The 11,362-nt window shown below is 32.9% G+C and overlaps 1 long non-coding RNA gene across 1 annotated transcript in view; it reads right to left on the bottom strand.

The window, feature by feature from the left end:
• Positions 1-2,268: 2,268 nt before the first annotated feature.
• LOC122790082 overlaps positions 2,269-11,362 on the bottom strand; it is a 235,008-nt gene continuing 225,914 nt past the window's right edge. Inside the window, exon 3 of the long non-coding RNA XR_006362918.1 lies at positions 2,269-3,656. This is a non-coding gene — a long non-coding RNA (uncharacterized LOC122790082). The remainder of the gene's footprint in view (positions 3,657-11,362) is intronic.

The following is an 11,362-nucleotide window of genomic DNA, read 5'->3' as shown; positions in this document are numbered from 1 at the left end:
TAAGGATGAAGCTACCAGGTAGCAGGAAAAGAGGAAGGTGCAAGATAAGGTTTATGGATGTGGTGAGAAAGGACATACAAGTGGTTGGTGCGACAGAGCAAGATGCAGAGGACAGGAAGAAATGGAAACAGATGATCCACTGTGGCGACCCCTAATGGGAACAGCCAAAAGAAGCTGATGATGAGAACATGATTCACACAGTTTGTGTGATAGATTCATGTATCCTGGCCTTCACAGGAAATAAACAGATGTCAGTTAATGTTAGCATTCCAACTGACTCTGTAGCAGAAAAATAAGAGTTGTTCCAACTGACTGTAGCAGAAAAATAAGAGTCGTATGTGCATGCAGCTTGCACATGACTATCTTTTTCCCTATATTTCTATGAGGCAGAAAATGAACAAATTACAGAGCCAGATAGAAAGATATCCACAATGTGGAATCACTTTTCCATCTTGATTTCTCAGACATGAACAGCAGTTTTGAAACACTTGAATGCTGGAATTGTGTGGGTGGCAACTAAAAGTTCACTCATTTTACATTGGTTAATTGCGTACTCTGTGGAGTGTCATCATTATAATTTGCTCCTTTTTTCCCAGTTTTACATGAACTATCACCACTTTCTTCTGTTCATTTCCACTATCCTACCTTCTTTCACTTTTATGCCTGGATAAATCATGGCTAAGCCTTCATTTACCTGACATGAATCACACACAGAGACACACACACACAGACACACACACACAGACACACACACACAGACACACACACACAGACACACACACACAGACACACACACACAGACACACACACACAGACACACACACACAGACACACACACACAGACACACACACACAGACACACACACACAGACACACACACACAGACACACACACACAGACACACACACACAGACACACACACACAGACACACACACACACACACACACACACACACACACACACACACACACAGACACACACACACACACACACACACACACACACACACACACACACACACACACACAGACACACACACACACACACACACACACACACACACACACACATTGTTGTCCCAAACCTGAATCAATCACCAAACCAATGAATGCAAGTGAGGCCATTTAATAAGATCACAGTGAAATAATACAGAGAACACTAAACTTCTTCTGAATAAGTTACCATTGTATAACATGTTTATCCAACCCCAAATTTCTTTATAAGCTGCCAGTTAGCACTGGTCCACCCATGCTAGCCTAAAATTGTACCAACGTGGTGAATACCACACCTGCTCAGGTCCTTTGTGATAAAATCTATCCATTATGTATTCATGCAAAATAATTGATGAGACGGTATGGTCAACAGACCTCAAGACACTACTTGTATTTGTAGGCTAGTATTATTTGACATCACACTAATCCAGACCACAGGCCAATAAACACTGGGGAACTCTGGGGTGGGGTAGAGGGTGAGGCAGCAGCACAACCTGCTCTAGGAACTCAGAAAAATAAGAGGGTTAATGGTGTTACCAAGATTTAACCACTGGTGGCACATCTGCAGAGAAGGGAGAACTTAAATGGTCTCTCCTGTTCCACACCAATTAGTTCAGCTTGGTAGGTGACAAGAGGTTTGCTCATGTACAGTTCTTGTTACATGACAAAACACTAAATAAATAAATTACATTTTACTTTATGTCTAATTATTATATGTACCCTGGCCTAGGTCATGAAAATGCTTCCAGACTATTATACTAGCCAAGTTAAAGACAAAAATCAATTGTCTTGATGCTGGCAGTATAAAGTAATGACTTGTCTAGTCTCAAAAACATTAATAAGGGAAGAATTGTTTTATACTGGCAGAATATATACTTAAGAAACATATTTGTGAAGCCTCAATATTATTTCTGCCATAGTGGCAATAATTATGGGACCCATCTTGCTATGTTATTTATTAGGTAGTCTATGACTCATGAACACATTACCTGACTTGCCATTACCTGTACCCTTAGTTCCACCCCCCTTTTCTTTCATAGTCTGGCCTGTTTTCCTAGTTGCATCACTCTCTGAAACCTGGAATCCTGTGCTCATCCATTTAATGGTAGGCAATTCAAAATTCTTACAAATATTTGGGATTCAAAGATGGTTGCTGTTCTGTAAACACTGCTAATCTACAGCTCTCCAAATACTCGGAGGAAAAAATAACCCAGAGGATATATCAAGACTTATTTAACAATAATTTTGTGAAATAACTCTATTTATTGTCCAGAATTGCAGAAGGGGTGAGTGAACTGGAAAATCAACTAATCTAGCTGGATTACAAGTGATTACCTGAAAATAAAGGAAGTCTCAAACAAAGAAGCCATGTGCTCAGAACAGTCGGCTCAGTTATATCTGAAAATATATTAAGAATCTGTGTTTCTACAAATGTCAAAAGAAGATGAAAATATGGACACAACTACAACAAAAACTAAACTTTCAGAACTCTTATCACCGGAGAAAGATTTAATTTCGAAAAGACAGAAAATCACAAAGCAACAAGAGTCTTTGAAATAAGGGAATAAAAGTAAACCAGAGCAATTAGCAAATATGGATGACATTAAAGCAGCTTTACTACCTATTCAAGGTGCTATAAAATAATTATCTAATCAAGTACAATCCTTTGGTACTGCCTTTACTCAAATCTTGGAAAGAATGGATAAATCGGAAGCCAAAATCACAGACAATGAAGACAAAATAGCCCTGCTTGCCAAAAAAACTGACTCACATGAAGCAGACATTGAATCTATGCAAACTAAAATCATTGATCTGGAGGCAAGATCCAGAAGAAATAATATAATCATCAGAGGAATGCTGGAAAGTATACAATATAATGATCTAATTCCATCCATCATACAAATATTTACAACATTATTCAATGACCCCAAAGTTGCACATCAAATAACAATTGAGAGATCCCACAGATCTTTAAGGGAATCTCAAGCATGAAATGTTCCAAGACCTGTTTATGCAAAAATTCTCAACTTCCAAGATGTTAATAAAATACTACTAACTGTAAAGAAAAATGGGGGTCCATTCATGTAGAATAACAATAGACTTTCCCTGGCACAAGACTTACCCCCTTCATATCAGGCAAGCCAGACAACTTCTATCTCCTTATTGCAAGTTTTTGATCGAAAAACAGATACAATTCCAGAGGAAGTATCCAAATTCATTAATGTTTGCAGTTGATGAGGTTAAATATTCAGTTTCAACAAAAAAAGAAGCAAAATCCCCCTTTATGGCGAATTTTAAATGTATACCTGCTTCAGAGAATTAGTGCAAAGTTCCGATCCACTCAGTGAGACCACCGGATACGGTTTCATCTCCTACTACCAGTCGAGGACTTGTTTTCTTTGTTTTTGTATTGTTCTTCCTCTAGGCCCTGTTTTAGGGCAGGTGCGACCTTTTTTTTATGATCTTCAAGCCGTGAGACCCACAACCAGAAGTCCACAACCTCCATGTGTCCGTTTTTCCCACGAGAGGAACAGAAAGGTCTTTGGAGGTATATTTATGATGTGGCGCATCCGAAGTCCCTCTGGAATACGGGTCCCCCATCGCGAAGCTAAGCAATCGGCTTAGCTGGTTGGAAAGCCGAAGGAGACTCTACTGGATCTCTTCTAGGGAAATAAACAAAGAAAAGAAAAAAGAAAAGAAAAAAACAAAAGTTGATAAAAGTATTTGAACTAACACACAGATACCTAATACATGCTCTGCAATGCCAAATACAAAATCAATGTTCTAATATTACCCAATATGCTTAAACTGATAATTGCATGACAATATTTTCAGTCATTATTTAGCTTATGTGACATACTGATCAACAGCAAACTAGGTTATACTAAGTTATAAGTTGCTTATGCATACATAACTAGAACATATATTAATTACAGCTAAATATGTTTACTTTTACCCATATATATTATAATTTATCATTTAATTTTTTATTTCCAAAATCTTGCATGTAACTTTTTAAGCTTAATTCAAACTAAAATGTTTATTTAACTACAGGCTTACTATTAACAACATTCTGAGCTCCAATCAATGTATACAATTTAGGCACAACTTGATGCTCATTATAATCCATAAATAATTTGTGAGGAAGCAATATAATAATGCTTAGGGATAGACCCTGCTTAGGATTTTAGTACAAGTCAATGCATAAATTCTACTATGTAGTTTTTGCTATTGTATGGGCAAATGTTATGCATTCGACTTTTACAGGAAATAAGTAATATAAAATTTGCTATGGCAAGCTATAGCAATCTAGGGTTTTTTTTTTTTTTTTTTTTTTTTAAGTTAGGTGGTAATTAGTATACGTAGATTAGATAGTTTATATAGTTTAAGCTGACATACTTGAATACTAAAATTTTAAAAATACGGGTAGTTATATATAATATTTGGTTTAATCTAAGTCAACATTGGGAATAGATTACGATTATATATAATTTTATGGGAACATACACTAAAATATTTAATAATCCTGTACAGGTTTGCTTAAAATGAGGTATCTTATTAAGAATATATTTTACAGGTTCACGTCGGTGGAAGTTCATGAATCTAAAATCTAAAGAAAACTCTTATGTTACTTTTTTTGTTTATTTTCTATCAGATTTAATTGAGTGTGTTGGTAAAATTGAATATGTCCTTTACATTATAATCCAATGTTTTCCTAACTAACATGTCTTTAATCATCATAGACTTGTTTTAAGTAGGAATACCCAACTACCTGTGTTTATGTTGCTTTGTTTTTTTTTTTTAGACTGAACTGAGAAATATTTGCACTGTTTTCTCCAGGATTCTATGACCCATTACATAATTTAGTAGATGTTGTATGTTATATTTTACTTCAAAGACATCATCCCAAACCTATCTCAAGGTGTGGTATCTAAGCTCTGTAATCACTAGGTGAAAGGGGTAAAGTTGGTATAAGTTTGAGACTGGTATCTCAAACCGTAAGATAAGCTCTGAACCTAGAAGTAAAGATACAAACACACACTTTTGATGGTTACATTAGGTGGACAAATATTTTATGTACCTTGTGTTATCACCAAGTTGACAATATAGACTTAGTATGGTCTTAAATTATCACTACTGATAAAGTCTGTAAATTGAAGTTTATTATATTAAATCACATAAACAAATACAATTGAAAGAGAAGTAGGTAGTAAGCAGTGTTGCTAGGGAATGAGTGGGATAGGCTTTGTTTATATAATTGTACATTATTCAGGGCCTATATGTTGCATTTATATTTCATATGCTAAATTACATGACATATACTTACCAATGACACAAATTAATACATTTCTCAATTATGTTAAGGTCCTGGATACTTCCTGGTCCAGGGGTTTAGTGGGTAGTCACTGGGAAGAGACGGGAATTCAAGAATGCTTTCATAACTTACATTTTGAAATAAATCAAAGTATTTTTTCTTATTTTTCAGATTTCTAGATTACTTACACAAAACAAAACTTGAATGTGGAAAATAGATTCTTGGAATATTAAAGGGCTCCAAAACACTAAAAAGAGGAAACTGTTTCTTCATTTATTTCTGCAGGCTAAGGCATCTTTTATACTACTCCAGGAAACACATTTAACTAATGAACAATGGGCAGAAATTAAGAAAAAAAATGGATAAGAGAAATAATAGCCTCTGAAGGCAAAACTAATAGTGCGGGCATTGCAATAATTAAGGATCGATTTCAAGATAAAATCCTAGAATCCAAAATAGACAATGAAGGTTGATGGTGCTTAGTGAATCTTTCTTCTACTGAATTTGATAAACCTATTATAATTCTTAATATATATGCACCTTGTTATAATCAGCATTCCTTTTTTGCCTCTTATATTCCATTTTAAATCAATGCAATAATCAATACATAATTATAGGAGGTGAGTGGAATGCATATCAAAATCCTAAACTGGATAAATCAAGTCCACAAAGATCATATAATACTCAAGCAGTTTTAACATTAACCAAACTTAAATATGATTTTAATCTATAGGATCCTTTTAAATATGGTAATAAATCTCATAATTCAAATATCTTTACATTGTACTCAAACTGTCATAAAATGCTGTCAAGAATTGACTTTTTTTTAATTTCGGAACCACTAATCAATTTTGATCCCTCAGTATCTATCCAGGCCCACTACCTTTCAGACTATTCTAAAATTACATTAAGTTTAAACAATTACTCTGGAAATAATCTACTCCATAAAGGTTATAACTGGTCCTTAAACCCCAATTTATTAAATAAAAAAGGAAATAACACAGGAAATCCGGAACATTCTCAAATCCTTATTATCTAAGTTACCTAAACACCAACACCCACCTGATTTTGAATGGGCGGCAGATAAGGGGTATATTTCTCCAAAAAGCTTCTTATTATAAAAATGCAATTCAAAGAACAAATGTTAGAAGAGAAAATTAAAAAAAAACTAGTCAAGAATTAATGGTAAATCATAACATACAAACTGAAACAGAATTGTTGAAATGTCAGAAAGACCTTTTCGTGATCCAAAATAATAGATTGTCATTTCATGAAACTAAAATACTCACAAAATATGCTAACCATATTCAAACTCCATCTAGGGCACTGGCAAGAATTATTAGCCAATCTAAATCTCCCTCTCAAATTCCGGAATTATACTATAAAAATAAAATGTATACGAAATCTGATGATATTAACACTTTTGAAGTCATATACTCTCAAATCTATGAAGAACAAGAAAATTCACCTACAACTGAAAATGGTAATGATCTCCTACAAAAAAATGAAATTCCCAAAAATAGACGACAATTCGCAGAAAGATTTAATAAAACCTATATCCATTGAAGAAATAACAGCAACAATTAAAAAAACTGAAATCATACAAAGCCCCAGGCCCAGATGGCCGTACAGCAGAGTTTTATAAAACCTTCTATAGTATTATTGCCAAAATGTTGTCGTACATATTAAATTATATAATCAATAATAAAATTAATGATCTACATTTTAATGCCGCCAAAACAATTTTTATACTTAAAGAGAACTTGGATCCCCAGAACCCAGACAACTATAGACCTATATCACTTTTAAATATTGACACTAAAATTTTGACATCCATTCTAGCTAATAGACTGAAGAAAATAACTAACCTAATTATTTACAATGAGCAAGCTGGATTTTTAACATCTAGACAGACCTGTGATAATACTTTAACACTTCACACATTAATCTCATATGCCAATCAAAAAAATTTAAATATGTACGCACTCATTATAGATGCTCAAAAGGCTTTTGATAGAGTTAACATAAAATTTTTATTTAAAATTTTACACTACTTTATAACTTACCCCAAGAATTCATTCTAACTTTACAAATACTATATAATAAACCTTATACAACCTAATATATAAATAAAATGTGTTCTGAAAGGATCCAAATCAGAAATGGAACCAGACAAGGATGTCCTTTATCCCCCCTACTATTTAACCTATATCTAGAACCCTTATTTTTACACATTAAACAAAATATATATCATAATGCCCCAGTAATTTATGGTACTAAGATCTCTCTGGCAACTTTTGCTGATGACCTTATTCTACAACACCGTTTTCAGATACCAAAAAATACTATCTGCTATTGATGAGTTTGCATCAATATCGAACTATAAAATAAACCTTAAAAAAAACAATATATTTCCTTTAAAGACTCCAAAACCCTTCTCATTTTTACCATTGATAGGTCAATTAAAATCTGAAGAAAAGATTAAATATTTAGGTATTACATTTTCGACAGATAACAAGGACTTTTATCCTAATAATGTTAAACAAACTTGGGAACACATTCTGTCTGATCTAAAAAGATGGGAAAATTTGAAACTACCACCACTAGCAAAGGTCTCTATTATTAAAATGAATGTTTTGCCCAGATTATTGTATATCTTCAGGTCTGCACACTTGATAATACCTAAGAAGTTCTTTAAACAAATTCACACTGAATTTGCAAAATTTATATGGAAACCAAAGAAAACTAGAATATCATATGACAATCTGATGATCCTGAAAGATAGAGGTGGTTTAGAGTTACCCAATTTGGAAATCTGCTTTTTAATTATAAATGCCAACAAAATTTTAAGAATTGTAAACTATGATTCACGTAGCAATAATTGGTCTCCAAACTTGGTAAGACTAAGTTATAAACATACTGAGAGTTTGAATATAAATCCCAAATCATTACCTTTTTTAAACAAGAACAAAATTAAACTTTATGATCTAATGTATTATATCAAAAACTATATTGCATTATTACAAGATCTATTTAGATAATTAAATCTCTTTCATTGTATGATGATCTTACAACTCTTCCATAGAAATCCTAACCTGAAAATTAATAATCAGCTAATAGATCTGAAAAGCTTTCCACTTATAATTAACTTAACCCTTCATGACATATACCCATATTTGAATTACTCTGCTAATGAACTAAGACAAGAAATGGGTTTACCTAAATCATATTTATCGATCTTGAGACAGATAAAAGATTTGTCCATAAGTTACTTTGAAAATTTAACCATTAGTAAAGATGACTTAATGATATATATCTCATTATGGCAAGCCCTTTTACAAAGTACTAAATTTATATCATGCACATATAAATTGATAAAAAATATCAAGACCGCCTTCTCTTATCTAAATATTGGAAAGAAAAACTTCCATCGGTTGAAGAAAGTAAAATAATTAAAGCAATCAGTTTAACCACAAAAGCCATCTCCCTTCAAAAGTTAACATTTACTCAACTCATGCTAAATAATAATGCCTACTATACACGTCTTAGCTTGCACAAATTTAACATTAATAATTCTCCTAAGTGCCCATATTGTAAACATATAATGGCTGACCTCTTACATATGTTCTGGAGCTGTAAATGCATATATAAACTTTGGAATTCCTTAAAACTACAATTACAAAAGATGGGTTATCAAAACTCAACACTTTCCTGGGAATTTATGATATTACATATCCATCCAAATAACTCTAGATCCCAAATAATCAAACTCATCAATATTTCTCTTTTAATGAAACTCTACATAGCTACTAACTGGTTGACCCCATCTCAAACCTCATGGGAGAACTTTAGGACCTTAGCGATAAAATACATTTTAGCCCACAAATATGTAATTAATAACCAAAACAACCCCCCCCCCCATAATTTAAAAATCTGGGAACAAATTTTCATTATTATATTGGCTTAAAATTTGAAGTCTGAACTATTCTTTTATTATACCTATTTTATAATACAATAATATCTGGAACTTTATCACAAATACTATACCTGGAGGAAATGATCTTTATTTTTACAATTGTGGAAAAACATGGAAGCATTCATGTAAATGATGTATATATGTTGTTAGAATGTTATTAGAAATTTTGTTTGGTAATCATTTGTTTATTTCTATGTTATATGTTTTCTACGAATAACGTGAAAATTAAAGAATTATTATTGAAAAAAAAATTCTTACAAATATTCAGTATGTGAATTAATGTTTGTGGGTTTCCTCATTTAAACCATTATCGTTTCTTTTCCTTTTTTCTCCTCATTTTGCCTTACTTGTCCTTTACTATAGTCATTTAAATATGTTTTGGCTACTTATATCTGCTTTATTTCCTTCTTTGCATTCCAAATTATACTTACTTTTGTGATGCTACTTCTATGTATATGTTGAGATATTAAATGATGATAAATACATCTGGTGCTTAGTCATGGCTGAAAATTAGCCTTTTTATTCCATTGCATTTACATGCTTAGACTGACAGAAAGAAAGATTGGCTACCATGCAAACAAACAAATACATAAGAAGATGGCTAGTGATTTCAGGAAGACTCAAAGTAGTCTGTGGCAACAAACACAAAAATTTAAAAGTGAGATGCAATGTATGTCCTTGATGGGACTACATGACCATATGCCAAACAGATAATCATAGTTTATTTGCATCAGATAACTCACATTTATTCAGGAATTGAAGTAATGTCAGGAAGGAATTAAAGCTATGGATTCAAATAGTAGTGAACAATAGTCACAGATATTCTAAATGAAATTTGGACTTGGACTATTTCCACAGCATGAGGAATTTTAACACTGGAATAAGTAAAAGCAAGAAAGAACATATTATATTGAGTAACCTCTAAGAACAGCAAACAAAAATTCATGAAAGTGTGTGCCAAATAAACTGTGTAATCTATTATTGGTAATACTGAATAATCATGAGAAGAGAGCTGGAAACAGCTTCATTTAGAATGCACACTATTCAAGAGGAGGAGGAGGAGGAAGATGAGAGGAGAATTACAAACATTATTAGAATGCACACTATTCAAAAGAAAGTGTATAATTCACTAGGCCTGTTTCATCTGGTTGATTCCACAGGTTTTATAACCGTCTGGAGTTTAATTTGTAGTCTGTACAGAGTACCCACACCTTTAGTCCCAAATCAGAAGTATCCCTCAGAAATACCCATGTATGTTACACATAAAATCTGTATTTTGTGCTGTTAAGATGACCTAGGTTAGAAATGCTTGAAGTAATCCAAGTATACAAATGTCAAAAACTTAAATGAATCAATGGATTTTTTATCTACCAGTTTGCAAAAAGTAAAGAATTATAGCTTCTCACTAGAGAAAGAAAGACTATGTGTGTCTGATTCCAGAAGACTTGATATTAGACCATCTGTCCCCCAGTGTAAGTCTGATTATAGATAAGCCTTACATTGAAGTATGTCACTTACATTGACAGCAACTCCTTTGGAATCTGTCCCATATCATCTTTCCTCTATTTACTACAAAATAAAGATCCATTTTAACAAAAGAGCAACAATTATTTATTTAGGATTTATTTTACATTTGTTGACCGGGATTATGCGACTGAGCTGAAGAGACCTTTTTCAGCAGAGGCCTGGGGAGAAAAGCTCCAACATACTTAATTTTCATAATAAATTAGCATTAAACAGCAATGTTACAGGATTATACAAGGCATTAAGTAGCAATACAATGTTATACAGTGTCAGCAATCAGGAGTCTAGCAAACCTATTTCAAGATGGATAAAAAGAAAATATGTCATTAAGATGAATATAGTTTTTGGGGTAAGTGGTTACAAAAACCCAGTTTTATCATAATGTAGTTGTATGAAGGCAAGACAATTACAATAGAATGTTTCTCTGATGGGATTTGCTTAATAGATTTTAGTAGACAGAAGAGGAAGTCACTGAATTAAACACGGAGAGCAACTCTTATGGAATCTGTCCCATAAGGTCTTTCCTCTATTTACTGCAAAATAAAGATCCATCT

The sequence above is a fragment of the Protopterus annectens genome, chromosome 15.part0 (genome assembly GCF_019279795.1).
Source record: "Protopterus annectens isolate FY-2018-M chromosome 15.part0, PAN1.0, whole genome shotgun sequence".
NCBI lineage: Eukaryota > Metazoa > Chordata > Ceratodontiformes > Protopteridae > Protopterus > Protopterus annectens.
The sequence above is the reverse complement of the archived record's forward strand: the minus strand, read 5'-3'. Positions and strand labels throughout refer to the sequence as shown.